General features: G+C 37.0%; 1 pseudogene; it reads left to right on the top strand.

The window, feature by feature from the left end:
* Window positions 1–380: 380 nt before the first annotated feature.
* Window positions 381–23,137, top strand: LOC149187523 (F-box/kelch-repeat protein At1g80440-like; annotated as a pseudogene).
* The last annotated feature ends 3,950 nt before the right edge of the window (window positions 23,138–27,087 follow it).

The raw sequence follows: 27,087 nt of genomic DNA, 5'->3' as shown, positions 1-27,087 counted from the left end.
AGCAGAAGCCTTACCAATCTATTACGCACCTCAGCTTGCTGTACGGCTGGTGGACTGGATGCTGCTGCAGCATCAACTACCTCCTGTAATGACTAAAAAAACAGAGAGACAAAAATCACGATCTAAGTTGTTTGTGTATTTCAAGTATTGTTCAAAAAATAATAATTTAAAAGACGTACCACCAATTATTGATGGTGTGATCACAATCCCCACGGCTTCTTTGACTACATACATGATATCACTCCTATGCCGTGTGGAATTTTCGGTGATTATTTGTGTGTTCCCACAGAAAGACTGGTTCCACGATTTTCTTCTGCAAACGCTTGTCAAGTGCGTTAGCGTATACGTGACTCAGTGCGACACAAAACGCCGAATACGTTATGGCTGAGTATACTCTAACATTTTATGCATGCTTTATTATTACTGGTACTTCTCGTGTCCAGAAACATGTGCATGGTCGGTCGATGCGGGTGAGTTTACGGCAATGCCTAACCAAACCAATTATATATAGGGTATTTCACGCAGGTTAACGCGATAATACGGGAGTGGGAAATTTTGGCATTAAATAATTTTTGGGCTTTCACATGTTATTTGGCTAATGTGAGTGCATATCCCCAAACATTAAATACCGTATATATGACTGGTTAGACATTGCTTTACCGTTGCAATTTGATGTACGGATCCAATGAATCATGATAGCGTGTACGGGGTCCACTCGCTTTAGGTTGAGATTAACACTGTGGACTCGTGAACAGGGATAGAATTTTACGTATAAATGGCTTGTAATAAGGTGATTTGCTCTAGTTGAAATTTTTATTCTTGATCAGTATTCTTTGTTAAAATATCAAAGTAGAAATTTTTATTCTTGGTTAATCTTCTTTGTTAAATGATCAAAATAAGAATTTGTAGAAACCATTAAATTTAAGGATTATTTCACATTTAAAATTTCGATCTTGTTCATGATGGTATAAAGTTGATTAACCCACTCTCAAATTCTTAACTGCCTGGGTTTTTTTTAATTTTATATAAAGATTTTATTTTATTTTTGGATAATATAAGTTTTATTTGAGAATTTTTCAATTTTAACTTGATTGCAATATATGGTTTAATCTAGTAACATTTTAAATATATAAGTGTTTTATATTATATTAGAAACATTTAACATATTCAAATGTGTTTATGTTTATTATTAAAGTAATTAATAATTTGATGCAATTATGTATATTTAATATTTATATAATTTCAAAGATTTTATAAAATAGGCTAAAACATTTTAAAAGAGATTTGGAATAGGTTGGTCAAACCCATTAGCTATAATGTATTTTCGAGATGGATAACTCTAGAATGAGTTGAAGTAAAGGAGTACATTATAAATAATAAAACAAGATAAAAAACACAATTAATTAGGAATTTTGGGATTCTAACATTTCAAGGGATAATAATACATAGGCCATGCATTTTTTAAAGGCTCAAACCTAATTGTTCAAGAATGAACATATCAAACTCATAGAATCACATGATAACCACACATTTGAAATTTTCATATACAACCACTAATTATATCCATTTTCCGGTTAAATGAATAAACAACCCCATTTTATAAACCAAAATCTATCATGAGTATGCCAAGACTAAAAAAAGACATTTTTTTTTTTTACCTAAACAACAATTATATTATTTCAATAGAACAATTTAAGAAAAATCACTTTTATTAAATTAAAAACCCTTCAATTTAATTAATTACTTTATTCCCATAATAGTGAGTGTTTTATAACTATATCAATGGTACAGGTGTTCATAATTGCATGATGTGAATGGAGATAGAGATAAAGTTTTTTTAACACATTCAAATACCCAAACTTTAAATACCTATTGTGATCTTGGAACATGACGACTATAAAGAAACTCATCTTATTTTAGAAATTTTGTCTAATAAATTTTTAAAATTTTAACCAATATATAAATAAAAATAAATTATTAATTTTATTAAAAAAATTATATATATAAATTATCAATTTTATTAAAAATTAAAAAAATAAATAAATAGTATTAATAATATGTAAATGTTAAAATAATCAATATTTAATGGTTAAATAAATAAATAAACAAAATACAGAGATGATTTGCTCGTGAATCGTGAAGGACGATGGCATCTAGTTGGCTGCATTGGATGGCGAGTGCTTTATTTTTACCATGTCATGAGTTATTAAAGTCGTTCGCATTGGTGGGAAATAAATTATTATTTGATTTCTATGGTATGAATAATTAAATTCATTTAGGTTGGTGGAAAAATTTTTTAATTATCGTGATATTTTTTTTTTTTTAAGAATATAATTTTTATTTTTTATTTTTATTTCTAAACTATACATAAGGACAGATAAATTTATATATCTTTTTCTCACACTAGATTGTAAAATGAGCTTCTCAATAATGTAAATGAATAGGTCAAACACTCATTTGCTTACACTCCTTGTATTTTGACCAAATAAACTATAATAAATTTTAGATTACCATGATCATGATCTTTGAAAGTATATCCTATGAAAGTGCAGAAACCTCAAAAAATTCCTTCAATTAAGAAAAAGTTAGTAATGTCATGGCCTCTTTACCCGTGAAGCAGTGAAAAGAGTGATTGGTAACCTAAATAGCTAAAAGTTCGTTGAAATTTGAGATTTTGGTGTGAAAAGTTTTATAAGGTGGTGTTAAAAGAATAACTTTAATGCTTGTTTTAAAGGAAATGTCATTGTTAAATTTGTTTGATTATAGTATGGTATAAATAAAATAGGATTAGCTTATGTGATTACATTTTTGGAATAGGTTTTTTTATTTATTTTTTTAATATTACAGATGTTATTCAATAAGTTAAATTGTCAAAATTGTTGATTAGATTATTTTGAAAAAATAGAAAAATGTTATGGGAGTTTTCTCAAAAATATATATTATACTAAAAAAATGTAATTATTGGTTGTGTAGATTAAAATTATTTATAAAAAATATAGTAATTTATAAATTAAATTTGATATAATTAAATGTTTTAAAATTTTTAAGCTTTCTCCAAGGGGACATGAGTCAGTGGAGGTTGGGAGGGGTGCTTTCTACCCGATTTCCGTCCACTATGATTAAGAGGGGGTCGTATGGCCAACCCCTCCCATGAACTCTAGTATGCAAGGCATTATTTTATTTATCAGAATGGTTCATTTTTCATAGGACCCTCATCTTGCTTTGTTGTTGGAAGTTTTATGGAATTTAGGCCTATATTAGTCTTCACCCCCACCATTGGTGGGATTATATTTCCATCTACTCGAAACAAAAACAAGGATTTTGAATCTGACATTAATCAACTGAGGTATGGAGTGATGTTTGGTCTTCCATAGTGTGGGGGTCACATGCCTCTAGTGATGCAATGACACTTACCCATGACTGCATGCGAGTAATTATTCCTTTTGGTTTTGGGTGCTTAATTTTTCTGATTGGGGTTTTGGGTGCTTAATTTCTCTATTTGGGGTTTTGGGTGGTGACTTAGTATCAGGACTTGAAGCTTTTTCTTTTCTATATGCTGGAATTTTACCGAGATTGCAGAATTTAAAAGAGGATATTTTCAATGTCATCACTCAAATGCCTATGCTAGTGACTTTGTTCACCCCTAAAAACATGGGTAGCAATTTTTGTGCACTAGTTCCCTTCCTTTTCTTTGACTTTTACAATCTTTTATATGACTATGACATTCCTGTTTTCAAATATTCTCTATCTTATGTGTCTCAAGGCCTGTGGACTTTTAGTGGTTCCTGTGTTGCCTTCAATTTGCCTACTTTTCTCATTTCTTACTATGTTGATATGGCTCAATCTTATTGGCATCGTGCACTTTGGTTCAACCTTATTATGCACCCAACACCTAATGGTTTCTTGGTTCTTCGGGGTTCATGCATGGCGATGTTTATGTGATTTAAGGGTGTAATGGATTTTTTTATTAGGGTAGCTTGGTGGATTCCATTGTAATTATCGTTGCTAGTTCGTAGGTGGGAGTGACTTGGTTGGATATATTTCTCTTTGGGTGGGTTAGTTCAGGCTCTATTTTTATGTTTGGTCTTCGTCTTATTGGACCTCAATGACTTGTCAAAGGATGTGTAGTATTAAATGTTAGAATTAATGGAGAATAGGCTATTATTGTTACGTAGTTGTGATTTTCCTTTCTATAGTTATTCAGTTCCTATTCTCCTAGGATATGATTTGTTGTCCCTAAAAAATTGTATCTATTTAATATTCAGATTAATGTGAAGCTGCGTGTGGCGTTTTGCTTGAGGTAGCTCTTGGTGATCCGCACCTGTGAGCTCCTCTTGTTTTGGTTTATCATTTCATGTCTTCCCTGTGCAACTCTTGACATGGTATTAGAGTTGCAGGTCTGAGGGAGCCAATACCTGAGTGGGAGAGGCCGACGTGATTGAAGCTAGATGGTTGGTGTGACGACACAGATTCACTTTGGATACACGCGTAGCACGGCGTGGATCCGTGTGGGAAGGTCGTGCCGACCTTAAGGTAAGGAAAAAAATAAAATGCATTTTTTTGTGGTGGGTTGCGTCCTCGAGGAAGAGTTGCTACCTGGCGGTGACTGTGGATCGTCGGTGATTGAAGACTATGCCATCTCCGGGATTGAGGAGATCTGCTGCCAGCCCGAGGGAGGCCAAGATCGCAACTGAAGTGTTGATTCTGAGGCCGCGAGGTGGAGGCATTCAGGCCGTAAGGAGTGGGCTTGTATGAGTGTTTGTACACTCTCCAGGTATCTCACTTAAAGAGATATTTAATATATAGTTAATATATTCACTTTTTATCATGGTATCAGAGGTGGGCTGCGTGAGATCGGGCGCAGAAAAAACAAGATCTAGGCCCGCAGCAAAAATAGACCTCAAATTGGCGTTGACAGTAGGATCGTACCCATGGAGGAGGCTGCAGGAGGTGTGGAGGAGATTGCCACCCTCGGTGTTGTATGAGATCCTCTTCCATCTAGTGAGAGGGTGTGAAAGCTGAACATGATATGCATGATATGCATTGAATCAAAGTGATCTGCCAATTTTTAATACTTGTTGCAGTGGCTCCTTGCAACAAAACGTTTTAATAATTATCGTTCAGATAATTAAAGTTTTTTTATTGAAGTTTTTTTTTTCAAATCTTTAATTAAAATACAGAGTTTCTTTAATTGAAGGGCTCTGCATTATTCTGAAGGGACTTATTATTTGTATATTGTGTTTAATGATGAGGGGCAGATAGTGTTGATTTCTTTATATGTAGATGATTTGATCATGACAGGAAGTGCAGACAATCTCATTGAAGAAATCAAGCAATAGTTATCATAGAAATTTGAGATGAAGGACCTTGGAGAATTGCATTATTGTTTGGGTCTAGAAGTTTGGAGAGATTCAAGCCAAACTTTATTGGCCCAGGGTAAGTATGCTAAGAGTTTGTTGACTAAATTTAAAATGGATGAGTGCAAGGTTGCATTTGTACCTTTACAGCAAAATAGAAAACTTTAGCTGAATGATGGTTCGAAATATGCAGATGCAACATTGTACAGACAGTTGGTTGGTAGTCTTATCTATTTGACCACAACAAGACCAGATCTAGCTTATGTAGTGAGTGTTTTGAGTTAGTTAATGACTCGACCTCATGAGAACCATTGGCTTGCAGCGAAAGGAGTACTGAGGTATCTCTAAGGAACTACAGACTTTCGTATTTTTTATTCTAACTCATTTGATGTTAGCTTGACAGGTTATACAGACTCTGATTGGGTGGGAAATTTAGATGATAGAAGATCAATTACAAGATATGCCTTTAGCATTAGATCCAGGGTCATCTCTTAGTGCTGCAAGAAGTAGCATGTTGTAGCCTTATCCTCAGGAGAAGCAGAATATCAAGCTATGTGTTGGTGAGGGTGTTCAGCAAAGTTGGCCACATGGTCAGGGCCAAATTCAAGAAGCGACTGTTATTTTTCATTCTACGACTTCTCTTAACATCTGGAAGGAGATTAGTCAACTGGAAACTTATGCCATTAATGATCGCTAGGCACACTCAGATTCTGAAATTATGGAGGAGGTCGCCAATTGGTTCCCAAATTTTGGCCATTCTATGGGAAGACAAAACCAATAATTGAAATATATTACCATCCATTGACATATGAAAATTCTGTTGGGAAGAGTCCTAAAAGAGAAGCATGAAGATCAGAATGACATTATTTCTTCCTTGAATAAGGTCCATACGGTGAAATGTTACAAGCGATCTTTTTTGAAGATATTATATGCTCGCTTGGCTCACCTAGAATTTCATATCCATTGTGAGCTTAAGCCCTTTGTGTCAGCTAGTACAAGTTCAAGGGACTCTGCTCCTGTGACTTCTTCAAACTCTTCATTATCTTTCTTTGCAGTTATTTTTCTTTATCATGTACAACCCAGTTTTTCTTTGGCACTGTTGTGGTCGGATGAAACTTCTTTATCTTGACACTGTCTTTTAATTACTAGTCAAAAAATCTTGTTTCCCTTGTGGTAGATTAATACCGGTAACTTTTTGAACTATGGGTTTATCCGTGATGTATTTTGAAATTCAAAGGTAGTGCAAAACTTAAAATACAAAAAAAAGAATGCTCAATATTTGAAAAGAGATTATTCATAATCAAAGGAGACTATAAAGTTGTAATCATACTATTAGGTGGTATCTTGCTTGATATTTTTGGAGATATTTAAAAATTTGAAAATTCCAAAGTTTTGGATGTCAATCCCACCTATTATTAGGGACAAATAAGCTGAATAAATAATAAGAAGATGTAAAAATTTCTGTTTTCCCACCCCGGTTTTCAGTTTCTCCTTATTTCTCCCATGTAGTTAAATGCCCATTCCCATAACCATACATTTAACAGACTGAAAAAAATAAATATTGCTGAAAACACAAATTCTGGAAATTTTTCAGAATGCTGGAAATTGCAGAATTAAAAATCAGCAATTAAAAACAGCCATTAAAACACATTAAAACACTGATATTTTTGGTCAACTTGACCCTAGAAAAACCCCCTACAACTCTTGGGGAAAACCAGTTTGAGAGCTCTTCTTTATTTCTGAAAATTGTCTTTTTACAGTGAGAATTATTCAGCAAAAAATCAGCAAGCAAATTTACAACTTATCTCCTTTCCCGTGCCTCACAGCAATCTGGAAATTACAGCAAACAGGACAGCAATAAATGCTGTACGACCTCCGTTTTGTGTGCAGAAAAATCAGCAAACTGCTCCTCGATTTTTGTGCAAAAATCTGCCTTTCACTATGTGCTGAATCAGCTGTACAAATCTGCTCAACTGCTGCCTTGGAATGTGTGCCAAGCTGCTGTCTCCTTCTCCTTCCTGCTCAGAAATCTCTCTTGCTCTCTTGCTCTCCTTCTCCCAATCTGCTCATGAAAGAATGAATGACCTTTTCCTCCTTTTCCTCCTTTAATATAACTCCAAGTGACTTTTGGGTGATCCAAGTGACTTTTGGGTGATCTCTAAATCCAATGGCTGAAATAGATTTAGATCAATGGTTGAGATTAAATGCTCATTTAAATCTCACTTTCTATTTTTTAATTCACCCCACTTTAATAAAGACCCACTTAGTCATTTATTTCCAAAGTCACTTTTCCTTTCTAATTTTTCATTGACTTTATAAAAGTCACTTTAAAATTAGACTTAATAACTTTATCACTTAAAGTCACTTTTAAATTAGATTTAACTTTATAAAATTATAAAGTCACTTTAGGAGAAAAAATAAATTCTTTTGGACACTTTTCCCTAGGCCAAAGATCAAAGCCTAAGGGAACCACCTGTCCTCCGGTACCAAATTTCAACACTCCCTCTTACCGAGGAAGGTGTTCCTCACCACACCCATCTTGTCTCTGAAGTAGACATGCTTGCCCCGTGGTAAGGCTTTGGTAAGGATATCTGCAACCTGCTCATCAGTGGAAATATACTCAAGCTTCACAGCTCCCTTCTGAACATAGTCTCTGATGAAATGATATCTGATCCCGATATGCTTTGACCTGTCATGAAATACTAGATTCTCCGTGAGTTTAATGCAACTCTGATTATCACAGTAAATCACTGAAGGTCTCAACGGCTGACCAAATAAGCCAAACAACATCTTGCGAAGCCAGATAGCCTCACAACTAGCTAGACTGGCTGCCATATACTCTGCTTCCGCTGAACTCAGTGCTACTGACTGCTGCTTCCGGCTGAACCATGACACTACTGCTGAACCCAACCCAAAACAACACCCTGAAGTGCTCTTCCTATCAGAAGCACAACCTGCACAATCAGAATCAGTGTATCCTGCCAATCTCACTCCATCTCCCTGCCTGTAGTCCAGACCATAATCCACTGTCCCATGCAAGTACCGCAAAATGTGTTTTGCAGCCACCCAGTGAACCTTCCTAGGCTCACACATAAACTGACTCATCGTGTTGACTGCAAAACAGATATCTGGTCTAGTGTTGACCAAATACATCAAGGAACCAATCAGCTGCCTGTACAATGTGGGATCCACCAACTCGGAATCCGAAGCATGAAGCTTCTTCCAGTTGGTGACCATCGGTGTCGACATGGGTCTACAATCCTCCATGTGGAATCTGCTAAGGATGTCCACAATATACTTCCCCTGCCCCAGGAAGAAATGCCCCTCCTCCTGCCACACCTCCAAACCCAAAAAGTAATGCATCAAGCCGATGTCCTTCATCTCAAACTCCGCCGCAAGATCTCTCTTGCAGTGCTCTATGAGTCTCTCTGCACCTGTAATGATCAAGTCATCCACATACAGCACCAGAATGAGAGGCTCCTCACCAATCACAATAAAGTAAAGGTTCGGATCTGCCTCACTCTTTGTGAAACCCATCCCCTGCAAGTATGCATCTATCCTGGAGTACCAAGCTCTGGGAGATTGCTTCAGGCCATAAAGGGCCTTCTTCAATCTGCACACATGGGACTCCTTCCCATGCACCTCAAAGCCCTGTGGCTGCTCAATGTACACCTCCTCCTGTATGAAGCCATTGAGAAATGCGGTCTTCACATCCATCTGGTGGATCTTCCAACCCATCTCTGCTGCTATCGATATAATGGAGCGGATCGAAGTATATCGAGCCACGGGAGCGAAGGTCTCCTCATAATCAACTCCCTCTACCTGGGAGAACCCTCTAGCCACAAACCTCACTTTGAATTTCTCAATGCTGCCATCTGCAGCATGCTTTACCTTGTAAAGCCATCTGGAAGTAACCACGGATTTGCCCTCAGGCCTCGGCACCACCTCCCAAACATCATTCTTCATGATAGAAGAATACTCCTCCTGCATGGCCTCTCTCCAGACCTGCTGGCTAGCTGCCTCCTCATAGCTAGAAGGCTCAGAGTCAAGGATGCTGGTAACCATCGCCATATAACTACAAAACCTCTCAGGTGGTCTACTCTCTCTGACCGGCCTCTTCGGCTCAGCAACAGATGTGGCATCTCTCAAGGTGTCCTGAAGCCACTTGGGCTTCCTCTTCCCTGAGCGCACTTCTTCCACCGGAGAATGAAACTCCTCCTCCTCATTATCATCAGTAGCCTGAACTCCTGACTGTCTGTCTGCTGTCCTCCTGCCTGCACCTGAACCTGTAGAAGCTGAGGTACCGTGTGAACTGTCCATCAGTGGACTCCCTAGTGAACTGCTCTGTGAACTGCTCTGCATGCTGCCCGGAGCACCACCCCTCTGGCTCGATGAGCCACTGCTCACTGACGGACCTGACATCCTCATAGATGTACCTCCGGATCCTCCTGATCCCTGCCCACTGGATCCCTGCGACTGACTCAACTGCTGCTGAGGGTCTGGCTAATCCAGATACTCTAACTCCCGTGACCTCCTAAAGGCCCTGTCCTCCTCGAACTTCACATCCCGTCTGACAACAACTCTCCTCTGTGCAGGAATGTAAATCCGAAAGGCCTTTGAGGTCTCACTGTAGCTCACAAAGATACCCTTCTCTGCGGTGGGCTCTAGTTTGGTCCTCTTCTCCATGGGTATATAGGAGTATGTAATGCATCCAAAGATATGAAGATGACCAAGATCAGGCTTCTTCCCAGAGAAAGCCTCCTCCGGAGTCATGTGCCCCAAGGCACGATGCGGACTCCTGTTCTGCAAGTAAACAACTGTGTTGCAGGCCTCTGCCCACAAGAACAATGGCAACCCCTGATCATGTAACATAGCTTTGGCAGCCTCTATGATGGATCTGTTCTTCCTCTCCGCAACCCCGTTCTGCTGGGGGTTGTAAGGAACAGTGAACTCCCTCCTAATGCCTGCCTTCGCACAATAGTCAACAAACTCTCCAAGGGTGTACTCTCCTCCGTTGTCCGACCTCAAGGACTTGATCTTTCGGCCTGTCTGTGTCTCCACAAGAGCTCTGAACTCCTGAAACCGCTTGAAGACCTCACTCTTGGTCTTCAAGAAATAAATCCAGGTCCTCCTGGAGTGATCATCAATGAATAAAACATAGTACTCATACCCACTCAAGGAAACATGAGACATCCGACCGCTCACATCGGAATGAATCAAATCAAGTATCCCCGTCGCTCTGCTGTCACTGTTGGGAAAAGGGGATTTGGCAAATTTGCCCATCGCACAACCTCTGCAAGTATCAAAGTGATCAGTACTGAAATCTGGCACACCTGTAGTGATCTCCCGCAATGTCCTCAAGGCTCCATGATACATATGTCCCATCCTGCGGTGCCAAATCTCACACAGCTCAGAACTGCTAGCTCTGCTGTCGGTACTACTGCTCAATGCCAAAAGGGGTTGGAATGCAAACTTGTACACCTTTACATGGCGTACACCTATCACTCTAGCTGAATCAGCTGGAGTGCCCCTGGGATACATCAACACCTGTCCTCCCCTGAACAGTACCTCATATCCTCTGTCCTCCAAAGCTGAGACGGATATGAGGTTCTTCCTCATCCCTGGCACATAAAGAACCTCTGACACCTTCAAGGGAGGTTTGGACTCCCTCTGAAATGTCACTGTCCCCACCCCGACTGCTCTAACAACTCTGTCATCACCGAGTACTACCTCAATATCAGTGCCACTCTCTGAAAGCTCTGAGAAGTACTCACGGACTCCTGTCATGTGACGTGAAGCCCCACTGTCCACATACCAAATACCTGTAGATGCTCCGCTAATCGAGGGAAAAGCATGCTCCCTCTGAACCTGTGTGGCAGGTGATCCTGCACTAGAGGACTCACACATAGTGAACGCAAACTCCCGGTCAAAACGACCTGCAAAGTCCTCAATCTCTGCTGAAGCTGCCACGTCCTGGTTCTTCCCCTTCTTCTTCTTCTTCTCCGGACACACAACTGCATAGTGTCCCATCTTCTGACAATTCCAACACTTCACCTTGGAATAGTCCTTCTGTGTGTTCCCCTGTTTACCTTTACCTTTGCCTTTGCCCCCACCACTGCTTGTGGAAGCCTGCTTCTTCCCTTTGCCTTTCTTGCCTCCTGCCACCAGTGCTACGTCCTCATCCTGCTCAACTGGCTTGGTTGCCCCAAGCTGTCCTTTCCTGATCTCTGTCTGAATGCAATCATCCCAAAACCTCTCCCATGTAGGAAGGGTCTCACGTGCACAAACCCCATCAGCAAAGTTCAACCATTAACGGGGGAGGCCATTCACTGCAATCCGCACCAACTCAGTGGGTGGAATGGCCTCTCCAATCGCTGCCAACTCATCTCTCACATTGGTAATCTTTGTGAGATATCCAGCTTCACTATCATTCCCCATCTTAATGTTCTTCAGCTTCTCCTTCAGGACCATCTTCCGGTTCTCATTGGTACTCTGGTAGAGATTGGACAATGCTGTCCACATCTCATGGGCATTGCTCTTTCCTCTCACATGAGGAATGCAATGGTCTTTGATTCCGTCTAGAATCAGCCTCTTACCCTTATTGTTCTTCTTTTTATACTCAGCCAACTGAGTAACATCAATGGGCACAAAAACAGGGTTCTGTGCGGTATGCACCATGATATCCCAGACTTCTGCCTCCTCAAAGATACTCTGCATTCTCTCCTTCCAAACGTTGTAATTTATATGCCCATCCAGCCTATCCTCCACCCTCAATCCCAATGACATCCTGCTGTCCTAAAACTGAAAAATAGCACTGCTGTAGTAAAGATAAAACTGTTGTTTATGAAAAAATCAGCTTGCTGGAATTTTCTGAGTGAAAAATCAGCAACTGTAATTTTTCCTTTTGCTGTCCCATACTGCCCTTCAGCACTCAAGCTCCGATACCATGTAAAAATTTATGTTTTCCCACCCCGGTTTTCAGTTTCTCCTTATTTCTCCCATGTAGTTAAATGCCCATTCCCATAACCATACATTTAACAGACTGAAAAAAATAAATATTGCTGAAAACACAAATTCTGGAAATTTTTCAGAATGCTGGAAATTGCAGAATTAAAAATCAGCAATTAAAAAAAGCCATTAAAACACTGATATTTTTGGTCAACTTGACCCTGGAAAAACCCCCTACAACTCTTGGGGAAAACCAGTTTGAGAGCTCTTCTTTATTTCTGAAAATTGTCTTTTTACAGTGATAATTATTCAGCAAAAAATCAGCAAGCAAATTTGCAACTTATCTCCTTTCCCGTGCCTCACAGCAATCTGGAAATTACAGAAAACAGGACAGCAATAAATGCTGTACGACCTCCGTTTTGTGTGCAGAAAAATCAGCAAACTGCTCCTCGATTTTTGTGCAAAAATCTGCCTTTCACTATGTGCTGAATCAGCTGTACAAATCTACTCAACTGCTGCCTTGGAATGTGTGCCAAGCTGCTGTCTCCTTCTCCTTCCTGCTCAGAAATCTCTCTTGCTCTCTTGCTCTCCTTCTCCCAATCTGCTCATGAAAGAATGAATGACCTTTTCCTCCTTTTCCTCCTTTAATATAACTCCAAGTGACTTTTGGGTGATCCAAGTGACTTTTGGGTGATCTCTAAATCCAATGGCTGAAATAGATTTAGATCAATGGTTGAGATTAAATGCTCATTTAAATCTCACTTTCTATTTTTTAATTCACCCCACTTTAATAAAGACCCACTTAGTCATTTATTTCCAAAGTCATTTTTCCTTTCTAATTTTTCATTGACTTTATAAAAGTCACTTTAAAATTAGACTTAATAACTTTATCACTTAAAGTCACTTTTAAATTAGATTTAACTTTATAAAATTATAAAGTCACTTTAGGAGAAAAATTAAATTCTTTTGGACACTTTTCCCTAGGCCAAAGATCAAAGCCTAAGGGAACCACCTGTCCTCCGGTACCAAATTTCAACAGAAGAGTGCTTCATGTCGTCAGTCCCTATAATTAGGAACAAACAAAGCTAAAATCATAATAAAAATAGTGTTGGGGTGCTCCAGTTTTGACTCAGATATGGAATTTGGTGGGCACAACTTTATTTGTATGAAGATAGTGGAATGGTGAGCCATTTAAATCATCTTGGTTATCTTGGTGGAATGAGGCCTCTCCCAAAAAGTTTAGGAATCTTCCCCCTTTAATTAGCTAGCGTATTTGGCTGGGGAGGAATCAAGTTATTTTCCATGACAAAAAAATTGTCCAAATCGTATAGCAGCCTAGGTGCTTGCTTTATATGACCTCATTCTAGCCGATGAGACTAGGAGCAGATCTCACACCATTATGGCTAAACATATTGACAAATAGTTGCCCTGGTCCTATTTCAATGGTTCATCTCAAGATGATGGATCATGTGGTGGTGGTGTCATACTTTATTTAAACAAGAATCATTTTCGTTAAGCTCAAGAGTGGGCTTGGCCACGACTCTAATAATTATGTTGAAATTTTAAGTCTAAAGCTTCTTCTTCTATTTGCCTTGGAAAAAGGGTGCCATAGGATGTAGGTTTTCGCTGATTCATGTGTGGTTATTAATTGGTTTAACCAACACTCTATTTTTTACGTGCACACACTCAGACCCATTCTGGAGGATGTTAAGATGATAAAAATAAATTTTGATATGATTGTTTGTAATCATATTTACATGGAATGAAATGTTATTTTTGATGGCCTTTCCAAAGAAGGCACATAATAGTCACGGGGTTTATGATAGGTTCTAGAATAGGGTGGGGATGATTATCATGAGTATTATCATAAAACGTTTATGGAGGACATGCAGGTAGATGCTGACTATGGATGGGACAAATGATTTTTTCCCTCATTGTATAAATCGACAAGAGATTGAATATGATCTCATGATGCTTACTCATAGGTTTGTTGATTATAACAGTTTTTGGGACTATGATCTTATCAGTTATTGTTGTTTTTTTGTATATGCATAGAATGTATAGATATATTGATACATCTTCGGATAGGGATGTTCAGAGCAACAATTTTTTTTATGTACTTTTAAAGCACTTTCAGCATGAAATTTTCCTTTTAAATAATGAAAATTATAATTTTTCCTAAGAAAAAAAGGAGTGTTGGGGTGGATATTTATAAGGTAAATATTAGAATTACCCATTGTGAAAAATAATTACAACCCCTTGTGAACATGATTGAAATAGTAGAAGATCTAATTGGAAATAAAGGCATTTTAATGCTAATATTAAAAGTGAAAAAAATATAGAGTAAATGAAGTTAAAGAAATAAAAATTGTTAAGTTTGTATTTTAAGGAAAAAATGGCTAAAATGAGAAGGTGAAAAGAGTAAAAGTGCCATTATGTACAATTACTCCTTATTGAATAAATAAGTATTATGGGCCTCTCCAAGAAGCAAACATAAAATATGCAGTTATTTCCATGTCCACATTAATGTACAAACATAATACCCCATTAACTATCTTTTCCATGCATATGTAGCTTCAACTCATTGTCATTGCGATGCATATCCCATCTTTATCGCATTAATAATGCTTGAGATTATTATACCTCATGGCTCATTTGAATAATAGCAATAAAATTCAAGTAATGACAATGGTGTCTTCCTTATCATTGAGAACAAATTCAGAAGATGACTCTCAGACCATTGTCTTTAGCTACTACACAAACTATGAAGTATACAACCATGGGTCATGGGATTTTTTCGCATGGTTTCCTATAAGACCCTAGTTAGAAACCCAATATCATGACAAGGTTCACATACCACCATTAGTAACTTGTGGACAAAAGACTCACATGGTCTTCGTCTATTTTTAATCTCCAACAATCCAACAAGAGGCACACAGTTAGATTTACCATTAACTTAAAACTTATATGTAAGGATCATCATTGCATAAAGATAGATCTAATGATACATACACCATGATATGCTAATAATGTGTCCATCACTTCTACAATTCCTCTAGATATTGGATACTCTCATTCTCAAAATATATTATGTTTTATCCAATATTTTCCTCGAAACCCCACCCTCATGAGAGTGTGGTAAAATATTGAGTACCCTCACCCTTGACGTTATGTTATATCTAATATGTTCTGCACCCCCATCCTCACCCTTACCCCACCCTCAAAAATATTTTTTATCCAATATTTACCCCCACTCCACCTTTACCTTCAAAACATATTATGCTTTATGCAAAATTTATCCCCACCTTCACCGTCAATATGTTTTATTCAATATTTCATCCCACTCTTGCCCTCACCCTCAACTATGTTTTATCCAATATTTCCCCACCCCTACCCTCACCCTCAAATATGCAATATCCCCCAGCCCCACCCTTACACTCAAATATCAAGTATTTCCCCCCACTTGCACGCCATCCTCACCCTCAAAACATATTATGTTTGACGATAGGGATCAGGGGGAATATTGGACAAAACATAATATGTGTAAGGGTATCTAATATTCCCCCCCACTTGTCACCCTTAATATGTTTTTAGGGTGACAAGTGGGGGAGGGGGAAATATTGGATATTGTCACCCTCTAAACATATTATGTTTTGTCCAATATTCCCCCTCAACCCCTATCCTCAAATATAATACATTTTGAGGGTATGGGTGTGGGGAAATATTGGATAAAACATAGTTTTGAATGTGGGGATGACAACAAATATTGGATAAAACATATTAAGGGTGAGAGGGTGTGACACGGGACGGTGGGGGTGGAGAGAAATACTATATAAAACATAATATCATATGTTTTGAAGATGAAGGTGGAGTTGGGGAAATATTGAATAAAGCATATTCTTGAAGATGGGGATGGGCTTAAAAAGAAATATTGGATAAAACATAAGTGAGAGTAAGGGAAACATTGGATTAAATGCAAGTGAGGATAAGAGTGGAGTAAGGCTAAATATTAGACATTCACAAGTGAAAAAAATAGTGATAGGAAAAAATAATGAATAAAACATTTAAAAAAATAATAATAACGATGATAATAAAGAGAGAGAAATTATTGAATAAAACATACTTTTAAAAATAAGGGTAAAAACAAATATTAAATAGAACATATTGTCGCTGAAGCTGAGTTTCCAATATTTGCCGAAGATGAGTTTCCAATATTTGTCCCCACACACTTGTAATCTAATTTAAGCCGTGTGGGCTTTGCGGAAATTATCTGCGTTCCCACATAACCTGGTTCCACGTTTTTCTTCTGCAAAATGTTGTGCGTATGCGTCATAGCTCAGCGTACATGGAACTCTATTGGGGTTAAATAATTGAATTAGTAATATCTTAGAATATTCTAGAAATTCTTAATTGACTTACGCTCAAAGTTTTATTGAATTATTGAGATTTCAAAATATTCTCCACCATTAACTTAAGCTCAAAGTTTTATTAAATTGAACTATAAGATTTCAGAATATTCGAAATTGACCATTAACTTAAACTCAAAACTTTATTTACTTCCTAATTCTCGTTTCGAGAAACATGTGCGGAGGCAGATATTATCATTAAAAAAAAATCATGACTCAGCGGATAAGCTCCAAAATACATTCCAAGACGGAAGAACAACCACGTCTCTGTGTGAAAATACATAAGTATTTCCATCGTCCATATCTTAGATTGAATAGGGGATTTTATGAGTTTAAATATAAACCGCGTAGTCTAACGAGGCGGAGGAGTTGTCCGGAAAGTTATGGAAATTCCGGTCACATTTAGAGAAAATCTGGCAAAGATTTTTGTAAATCCAAGTTATAATTGTTAAACTTCAAAATTTGAGGTGTCCTAGATGTTTTTGATGGTGTTGAATCCATTTCCACCATCAAAAACATGATTCAAAGACTGCCTCTACAATTTTTTTTGAAATTATTTTGCCCGGATTCCGACCAATTTTGGCCGTCTGGACAATTCCTCTGCCTCCTTGGACGACTCCGCTAGGCTACCTTCACTTTCTATATATTTTCGCACGTCTCTCATTCACCTCGCTTTAAACTTTAAAGACTTGTTCCTATCCGTCCTCTTCTCTATAATTGCTCATTGCTTTCATTCGTTTTACCACATCTTCTGTTGTAGTATCTACATTTGTTCATACTCTTCATTTGTCTTTAGCCCAAGATTTTCCACTGTTTTTAGCTAAAGATTTTCCTTTATGACTCTACATAATCGATTTGTTTTTAGCTCAAGATCTTCCTATATATTCTCCATATTTGTGCATACTGTTCATTAGGGTTTAGCCGAATATTTTCCTAGTGCTTAGCTTAACATCTTCTAGTGTATTCCCCATATTTGTTCAGACTTTTCATTTGGTTTGTATTCCGCATATTTGTATCCCGGTGATTTAACTATAGACTGGTTTTGGTTTGATTTTCAGTAATCTATGGATTTATAGTGATATCCATGGATATTATACATGTTGGGAATTTCTGATAATTCCAAACAAAAATTGAACAAAACAGAATGCTCTGTTTTTCAACACAGCGGAAACTAAAATTGTTTGGGAGAACAAAGTTTCATACAAGCACAGAGAAACTTGTATTCATTGATAAAAACAACTGTTACAAAAGTTCTTCCTCTGCCAGAGGGATTCTTATAAATAAAAACAACAAAAAAAAACTTTAGATCATTTCTGCACTGCTGTGCAATACAAAAAAAATACTCTGTCTCTCCTTGAGAGTTTACACTGCTGTGTGTAAAAAACTCTTCATTACATTCACTGCTTACTCACACGCTGCTGCGTTTCACATTTCAAGTTCAATCAACACACAAAAAAATTACATTTCACTTGCGCTGCTGCGCATTCCCTTACATTGCTCTTCTACGCTGCTGCGTATTCTTTTTCTTCAGCGAACAACAATTACATTCGCACTGTGTGCTCCCTTGCAAGTTCTCAACGAACAACAACTAAAACATATTCACACTGCTGTGTGCTGCGTTTTCATATTCACCAACAGAAACTATACTCACGCTGCTGCGTGCTCCCACTCATTTCTCAAATGAACAACCACAAAAGAAAGACATTCGCGCTGCTGCGCATTACCCTTGCATTCACACTTCTACGCTACTGCGTATTCTTTTCATTACATTACATTGCTTATTCAATGAACAACAAAACATAACTATTTGTTTTACTTTCTATACTTCCCGTTAATTAAAAATAATAAAATTAAAAGGTTTTACCAACGTTTACCAACTGCAGTAAATACATTAATTACTTCACTGAAACTGGCGGTCAAACAAAAAGCTTTTACTTCACATCAAATTCATTTGCTGCAGGATTGTACATCGACTTTGGTTTCAATCGACGATGGTTAGCCTTGTTATCAATCGAACGGCTGTCAGCAATATCGCACGGACTTTTCTTGCCAAACTTTATGCTGCGGGAAAAAAGTTGTTTTGGAAATCTGCTCATCCATGTGTCTGCTGCTGATTGTAATCGCTTCCCCTCCGATAAATACCACGTCTCATGAAAAGCGATGCGATGAACACTGACGGTTTTCTGGAGTAATACGCTGCAATGGAAATTAATACTTCAACACTCCCCTTTAATTTCAATTGTTGGGTTATCAGTCATACCCAGACATTTCCTTAAAAATTCAAAACTTTTCTATCCCAATGGTTTGGTCAGAATATCAGCAACCTACTCCTGAGTTCTGCAGTGTTTTAAAACAATTTCTCCATTGTTTACCCATTCCCTGATGTAATGAAACTTTGTGTCAATGTGTTTCATTCTCTTATGAAACATAGCATTCTTGGATAATGTAATCGCTGAACTATTGTCACAAAAAATCACAGTTCCTTTTGCTTGCTCTTGGTGTAAACTCCTTAACATTCTTCTCATCCAAATTTCTTGACACGCTGTTGCTGTAGCTGCCACATATTCTGCCTCTGCTGTAGACAATGCTACAATAGGCTGTTTTTTAGAAGCCCATGAAATGGCTCCTGAAACATGATCTTCATCAAAGAATGACTGTTAATATAGTTCAGCAAGGATTTCATAAGGACCCGTTCACTAATAGCTTCAGCGATAATGATCAAGAATTACAGGCTCCCCTTAACTGTATGCATCGTCTCCTTTTGGCAGAGTCTTCTCAAAAAAAGCTTAGATTGGCTGGAGAGCTCAAGGGACTTTCGAACTGTATTTCCTTCCTTCTCCATACTTGTGTAACTTTCTTCTTTTGCATGGTTCTAGCTTGTGTAAGAGCCCATGTTAAGTTACAATCACATGCCATATGACCAATGTTATGACAATTGAAGCATTCTACATTGTTCATGAATAAGATTTCATGATTTCTTCCTGTAAAATTGTTTCTTGGAGGTTGTCGGAGACTATAACATCTATCTCTATGAGATGCTTTACAGTCTTTTGCCATATGACCAAAGTTTGAACAAGAATAACAATAACCAAAAAATGAACTTTGGTACCTGGGAGATGGAGGTTTCCTTGATGTACTTCTGAAGCCTTTCTGCCTTGAGATCCTTTGATGATAACCATTGCCTCTTGCCTCTTTGACATCATCTACATTTCTTTTTGGAGCTGGTTTTCTACTTGGAGCAAGATTTCTTCTTGGAATAGGATTTCTTCTATTGTAGCCTTGATTTTTCTCCTTGCCTTTGCTGGAACTAGGAGCATCACAATTTCTTTCTGGCTTCTTCACATCTCTTTTGCTTAAAGCATTTTCATTCTTGTTTGAGGGTTCACCTGCATACCTGAGTCCTGATTTATCAGATGGACATCTGTGATAGTTAAGCATGTCATCCAAGGCTTGAGAGCTCTTCATGATTTTGTTCATCCCTTCAACCTTTTTTCTGAGGAGGACAATCTCTTCTTCCAATCTTTCACACTCATTATTCTTCTTTGCAAGTTGTTCCTTAGTTTCTTCCTTGCTACGAGTAGCTTCAGCTGCTACTATTTTAAGGGAGATGATATTTGACTTCATTTTGAAGATTTCTTCATTCTTTGCTTGACTTCTCTCCATTCTCTTCTCAGCTCCTTGTCCCTGTTTCCTGGCTTCTTATAATTGAGACTTAAGGGAGGAGACCTCTACCTTGTACTAACCAATCTCTTCTTCAAGTTTGTTCACGCTCTTGTGCCTTTGTTCAAGTTGACTTGACAAGGTATTTTATTACTTCTTTGCTTTATTCAATTGATTTGTCATGGATATGCCTTCTTCATGATGCTTCCTTTTGCTTTGATGAAATTCGTTCTTAAGCTTGGCAAGCTCTTCATCCCTTTCTTGTACTTGAAGCTTGATGAGGTCAACTTTCTTCCTTGTTTGATCTTGGTTACCAATTGGAGCTATCTTCTTAAGTGCCTCATTTTCCTTTTTCAAATTGTTAATCTCTTCCATGGCAGTCATAAGTTGAGCGAGGAGTTCTTCTACAAAGTCCTTTTCATTCTTTTCATCTTCTAGGTCTACTTCAGACTTGATGTCATCATTCTCATTTTCAGCGTGTATGATGGGTTTAGGATCTCCTTCTTGATTGATGGTCGTGGTCAGTGCTCCCTTTGAGTGAAGGTCATGAAGTTTGTCCCATATATCCTTTGCTGATGAATGTTTTCCTAGATTCTTCTTTACAAAATCAGGTAGCCCATTCAAGATTGTCTTTGCTGCTTTTGCATTGTATTCCTTGGATTCTCTATCCATCCTGCTATCATCAATCACTGATTCCCAAATTTCAATCCCTTGAGACTGTAAGAAAGTCCTCATTCTTGCTTCCCATATATTAAAGTTCCCGTTGAGCCTTGGAGCCTCATCAAATTGATTGGAGACTTTCTTCCTTGACCTCGCCATTTAGTAGTAGAGGGAGACACATCCTTAGGAGGATTGGAGACTTTCTTCCTTGACCTCGCCATTTGTGTTCTAAATGTCGACCTTCAATCTGTTAAGCTTTGAATGAAGGAACCGGGATCCAGCTATTCTTGCACTCTTAACTGTGCTTCAAGATACTTGAATGTGTATCTAAAATAATTGATTGTCTTCAACAGTAGCACAAAAACTAACTTGAGAAATACCTTGTATTCTTTCTTGACTGAGTCTTCACTTTGCTGGAGAAGCTACTGCAACAAGAAATCCTTCCTTCAGCTTCTTTGACACCTTCAAAGAGCCTGGACAAGCTCCGATACCATGTTGGGAATTTCTGATAATTCCAAACAAAAACTGAACAGAACAGAATGCTCTGTTTTTCAACACAGCGGAAACTAAAATTGTTTGGGAGAACAGAGTTTCATACAAGCACAGAGAAACTTGTATTCATTGATAAAAACAACTGTTACAAAAGTTCTTCCTCTACCAGAGGGATTCTTCTAAATAAAAACAACAAAAAAAACTTTAGATCATTTCTGCACTGCTGTGCAATACAAAAAAAATACTATGTCTCTCCTTGAGAGTTTACACTGCTGTGTGTAAAAATCTCTTCATTACATTCACTGCTTACTCACACGCTGTTGCGTTTCACATTTCAAGTTCAATCAACACAAAAAAATTACATTTCACTTGCACTGTTGTGCATTCCCTTACATTGCTCTTCTACGCTGTTGCGTATTCTTTTCATTACATTACATTGCTTATTCAATGAACAACAAAACATAACTATTTGTTTTACTTGCCATACTTCCCGTTAATTAAAAATAATAAAATTAAAAGGTTTTACCAACGTTTACCAACCGGAGTAAATACATTAATTACTTCACTGAAACTGGCGGTCAAACAAAAAACTTTTACTTCACATCAAATTCATTTGCTGCAGGCATATACATCAACTTTGGTTTCAATCGACGATGGTCAGCCTTGTTATCAATCAAACAATTGTCAGATATATCGCACAGACCTGCATCAACTTTGGTTTCAATCGACGATGGTCAGCCTTGTTATCAATCGAACAATTGTCAGATATATCGCACAGACTTTTCTTGCCTAACTTTATGGTCTGGGAAAAAAGTTGTTTTGGAAATCTGCTCATCCACGTGTCCGCTACTGATTGTAATCGCTGCCCCTCCGAGAAATACCACCGTCTCATGAAAAGCGGTGCGATGAACACTAGCGGTTTTCTGGAGTAATACGCTACAATGGAAATTAATACTTCAACAATACCTATATTCCAGACGAAATCGGTCGAGAGTGCCTGCTCAGAGTGTCTTACAAATCACATGATAAGCTCAAAGCTGTGTGTAGACGCTGGGAGGATATGTTGTGTAGCCCACGGTTTTATGAAGACAGAAAGATCTCGGGGACTAACGAGCAGTATGTTTGATTCAAGCTATTCCTCAAGGGAATTTCGTTGAGAAGGATAAGTGGCAGAGAGCCCCCGTTTATGGGTTAACTCTGTATGACCCTCTACAGGATCCCTGGGATCGCCTCCCTTCAATTCCCCAATTTTCTGATGGCATTTTCGTCTTCTTTCACTGCGTTTGGGTGTATCATAAACTGATTATCATTGGGGGATGGAATCCTTCCCGCTGGGAGGCCATCAACTCTGTCTTTATCTATGACTTCACGTCCGGTACTTGGCACCGCCGAGCCGATATGCCAACCATTTGATCCTTCTTCTCGTGTTCTGTTTCTCTCGATGGGCTTATCTGCGTCGCCAGAGGACAGGACAACAAGAAAAGCGTTTTACGAACTGCAGATACAGATAGTGTTAAACATGACAAGTGGGAGGTTCTGCCTCACATGAGCCAAGAGCGAGATCGATGCCACGAAGTATTTTTGGATGGTAAATTCACTGTGATAAATGGATAAGCCACAGAGTCGCAGGGTCGATTCAATAAGAGTGCGGAAGAATTTGATCCCAGTTCAGGCATTTGGAGAAGAGTGGAGAATATGTGGACTACTGGGGGAAGCCCAAGGTTGTGCTTATCTACCTTGGGAACTTGTATTTCTTCCTTAACCGGCAAGTGATGCGATATAGCAGTAATGAAAATGTTTGGGAAATGGTGGCATCTCTTCCTCAAAGTATGGACGTTGATACCTGCGCTATAATGTAGCATGACAAGATATTCATGAGCGGCTCTACCAAGTGTTGGGATGAGCAGGTGTGTTACATGTTGGACAACTCTGGGAAGTGGGTTCCTGTTGAGAAATCAATGATATTGAAGAATTTATTCAGAGTGCAATAACCGTGGAATTGTGAGCATATTCTGATCGGTCCTCAATTATGATAAGCGTGCACACTAGAATTATGAAAAAGCCGCTAATCTTGCAGGTTGACCAAATTGCAAAAAGATTCCCATGGAAATATTTTATATATCCATGCCATTATGTCTGGCATCCACCCACTGAATTTTTCCATGATCAACCGCTTGCGTTTCTCAAACATATTTAATGTATTTTCTATCATGTCGGTAAGGTTGCCGGTTATTATTGGGAAGTACGCATGGTTTTAATTTTTAAACACAAAAAAAAATTGATTTGTTTAAGATATCATTGCATAACACTTGTCCTTCATTTGATAATTAAGAATGGTGAAGTGTCCATTCTAAAAGTTGAACGCAATCCTTTTACCATTACCACATTCACATACATAGTAAAGATCGCAAAAAATAACATTACCTGTGAAGTTTCTTTTAAATGCCAAATGGAAGCGAAAATTAAAAATTATAATATAGTTATATGGATGGAGGGTTACAACCACATATATTTAAAAGATAAAAAGAAAAAATGATAATATAGTTATCTGGATGGAGGCGTAATAGTTGACTGGAGGATGTGAGTGATTGATTTTAAAGACTAACCACATGTAAAATAGCGTGGAGAACGCAAAATGGAAGTTAGGATAATATTAATATGATGATGTGACTCTTAGGAGGTAATTTTACTATGGAGGTTATGTTGAGGGCGGTGAACTCCATGCCATTGATGGCCTATGATGTCACATTTCATATTGATCAGAGGACCATGCGAAAAGCTGCAAAGGTTTTTCTGGATAATTGCAAAGCTCTTTTTGATAGTTGATTAGCTTTTTGGTTCAATTCCTTATAGATATATGAAAATGAGATCCTTTCAAAAGAATCTAGTTCTACCTTAATTTCATCCAAAATATGGTTTAGAGAAGTGATATCTATCTCTTTAGAACCTAAATTTTCTTGACTCCCAAATGATAGCATTATAAAGTCAAGTGTAGCGTTAAAAATTAATCCCCTACCAAAAGCATAGCATGACAAACAGTGGTGATTCTGGTTGAGATAAATAACCATTCATGCTCAGCCCCTAACCTAAAGGGTTATCTTGAACCCTACCAAAAGCATAGCACAACAAACCGTGGTGATTCTGGTTGAGACAAATAACAATTCATGCTCAGCCTCTAGCCTAAAGGGTTATCTTGATTGACGTCATTAAAATTTATTTTTTATTGTGAATATAATTAGTTTAGATTCATTTTAAATCTGGATTTATCAAAGGTGAGAGATCAAATTTTTTGAGATGCAAATATTTTTTAGAGTGAAAAGAAATTTGATACCTATCAGGCATGGAGAGATCAAATCTCTTGAGATGCAAATATTTTTTAGATGAAAAGAAATTTGATCCCTATTGAGGCTTGGTAGATCCAGAGCCAAGATGGATATAGGCTAGTATAATATGTAGTTGACATTGAAATATTTTATTTATAATTCACCTTATTCACACTAAAATGTTAAAGCATGCCCCTTAGTGTATAAATACATTTAATTATTTTTATTATTAATATTTTCTAAAATATTTCATATCAAATCTATATTAAACTTTCAAAGTATAACAAATATCCCTCATACATTGAATTAGAAAGCAATTGTTAATGGAATAAAAATTATCTCAATATTTCCCCTCTATATATGTTTCATCTTAAAATCTTTTACTCAACACTAGTATTGAAATATTTTATTTTTACTCAACATGTGTATTGAAATATTTTATTTATAATCCAAGTTAAAAAAAAAATTGTTATTGATATATTGCAAATCTTATATATCTACTCTATATTTAAAATGAAATAAATTACACATCTCTTTAGTAATGAAAGGTGAAAAAAATAGTCAAGTAAATAGTCAAGTCTCACTAGCACAACTCGAACCTAGTTAGCAAGGAGACCTAGAACCATAGCAAGGAGACCTAGAATCAAACCTCACAGTTTCCCCCGTGCTAGGGGAAATCTGGTCAACTTAGGGATGATGTGGCCTAGGCCTAGGGATAGTGTGGCCTAGGCCTGTGCAATCCCCTAGTGACTTTGACGGCATAGATGCCCCTCAGTCGTGATTTCTCATGCTACAGGTCAAACCGGGAAGAAGACAAACAACTTGACAAAAAATGAAAAAGTGAAAAAAAAATGTTTTATATTTTTATATATAAAGTAGATATACAATTATAGTATTTAATATGGACATTGAAATATTTTACATCATATAATATCAATAGGTAGTGAATAAATTACATTTCTTCCTCATTAAAAAATAAATTAATTTTTTTTCCTCATCTCCATGTTAAGTAGTGAAGAAATTACATTTCTTCCTCTTACTAAAATGTAATTTTATTTTATTTTACTTTTAGTTACTTTATATATCTATATAAAGTTATGTAAAATTAAAGGATTTTAATTATGGTTGGCATTAATTTATTTTGTTATTACTATTTTTAATTTGTTAATTTAAAATATTATTTTAATATTTTTAAATGTAACGTTGAGTGACAACATGTAGAAATTTTATTTAGATTTTATTTAATTTTAATTTGTTTGTAAAAATACAGTTTAATAAAATAATATTGTAGCTCTACATGTTTTATATTACTCCACAAACATCAAATACATATAATCTTGTTCATTCTTATTATAAAAAAACAGTGAATGATTTGGTGTTACTCTTCATATAATTTTTAAGATTTTACAAATCATGCAAAAATCATTTTAGAAAATATTTCAAATAGCTTCATCAAGCTCATTAACTATAATGTATTTTGAAGAGGAATAGACAATATCAACTTTCAAAGTAATGAATTGTACTAAATGAGAACCTTACAAATAATAAAATTTGTTTAAACACACTTTGAAATAGGAATTTAAGAGGATTTTAACATTTCAATCAATAATACTATACAATGTTATAGTCCCAACAAATTAACATTGGAACTTTTTAACTTTACATAGCGTTGCGTTGTAAGACTTATATTCTAGCCATCACTAGAAGCTTCATTTGTGGCTATTAACCAACCTAGATCCATCTTAACCCCGAATCTATCAAGCGCTAAGAGGGATCAAATCTCTTGAGGTGCAAACCTCTTTTTTGAGTGAAAAACTTGAGGAAAGATTTGCACCTCGAGTTTTTTGATCCGTCTCAGTGCTTGATAGATCTGGGGTTAAGATGGATCTAGGTTGGTTTCAGTCATGCACGGTCACAAACTGTGTTGAACACCTAATTATTTTGATCTTTTTAAATATGTTAAATACGTCTAATATTAATTTTTTCATTTTAATTTTAAATTTGCTCAGTTATCTTAGTTTGTTTAGATGATAAAGAATGTTAATAACTTGAATGATGAAAAATGATGAAATATTTTTTTTTATGCGAAGTGACAATGTAACAGTGTTGAATGATAGAAAATGACAATAATAAGAATGTAGTCAATTACATATAGTTTTCATTGCGATTAATCTCTAACTATTTCCTTCTATTATTCTTATTTCCTCACCTGTTAGTTTTGTCATCTTTTCATATCGATCA

The sequence above is a fragment of the Pinus tabuliformis genome, chromosome 3_1 (assembly GCF_031772625.1).
Source record: "Pinus tabuliformis cultivar Carrire ecotype Pingquan chromosome 3_1, CPIR1, whole genome shotgun sequence".
NCBI classification, from domain to species: domain Eukaryota; kingdom Viridiplantae; phylum Streptophyta; class Pinopsida; order Pinales; family Pinaceae; genus Pinus; species Pinus tabuliformis.
Note: the sequence above shows the minus strand (reverse complement) of the source record. Positions and strands in the feature narration are given on the sequence as shown.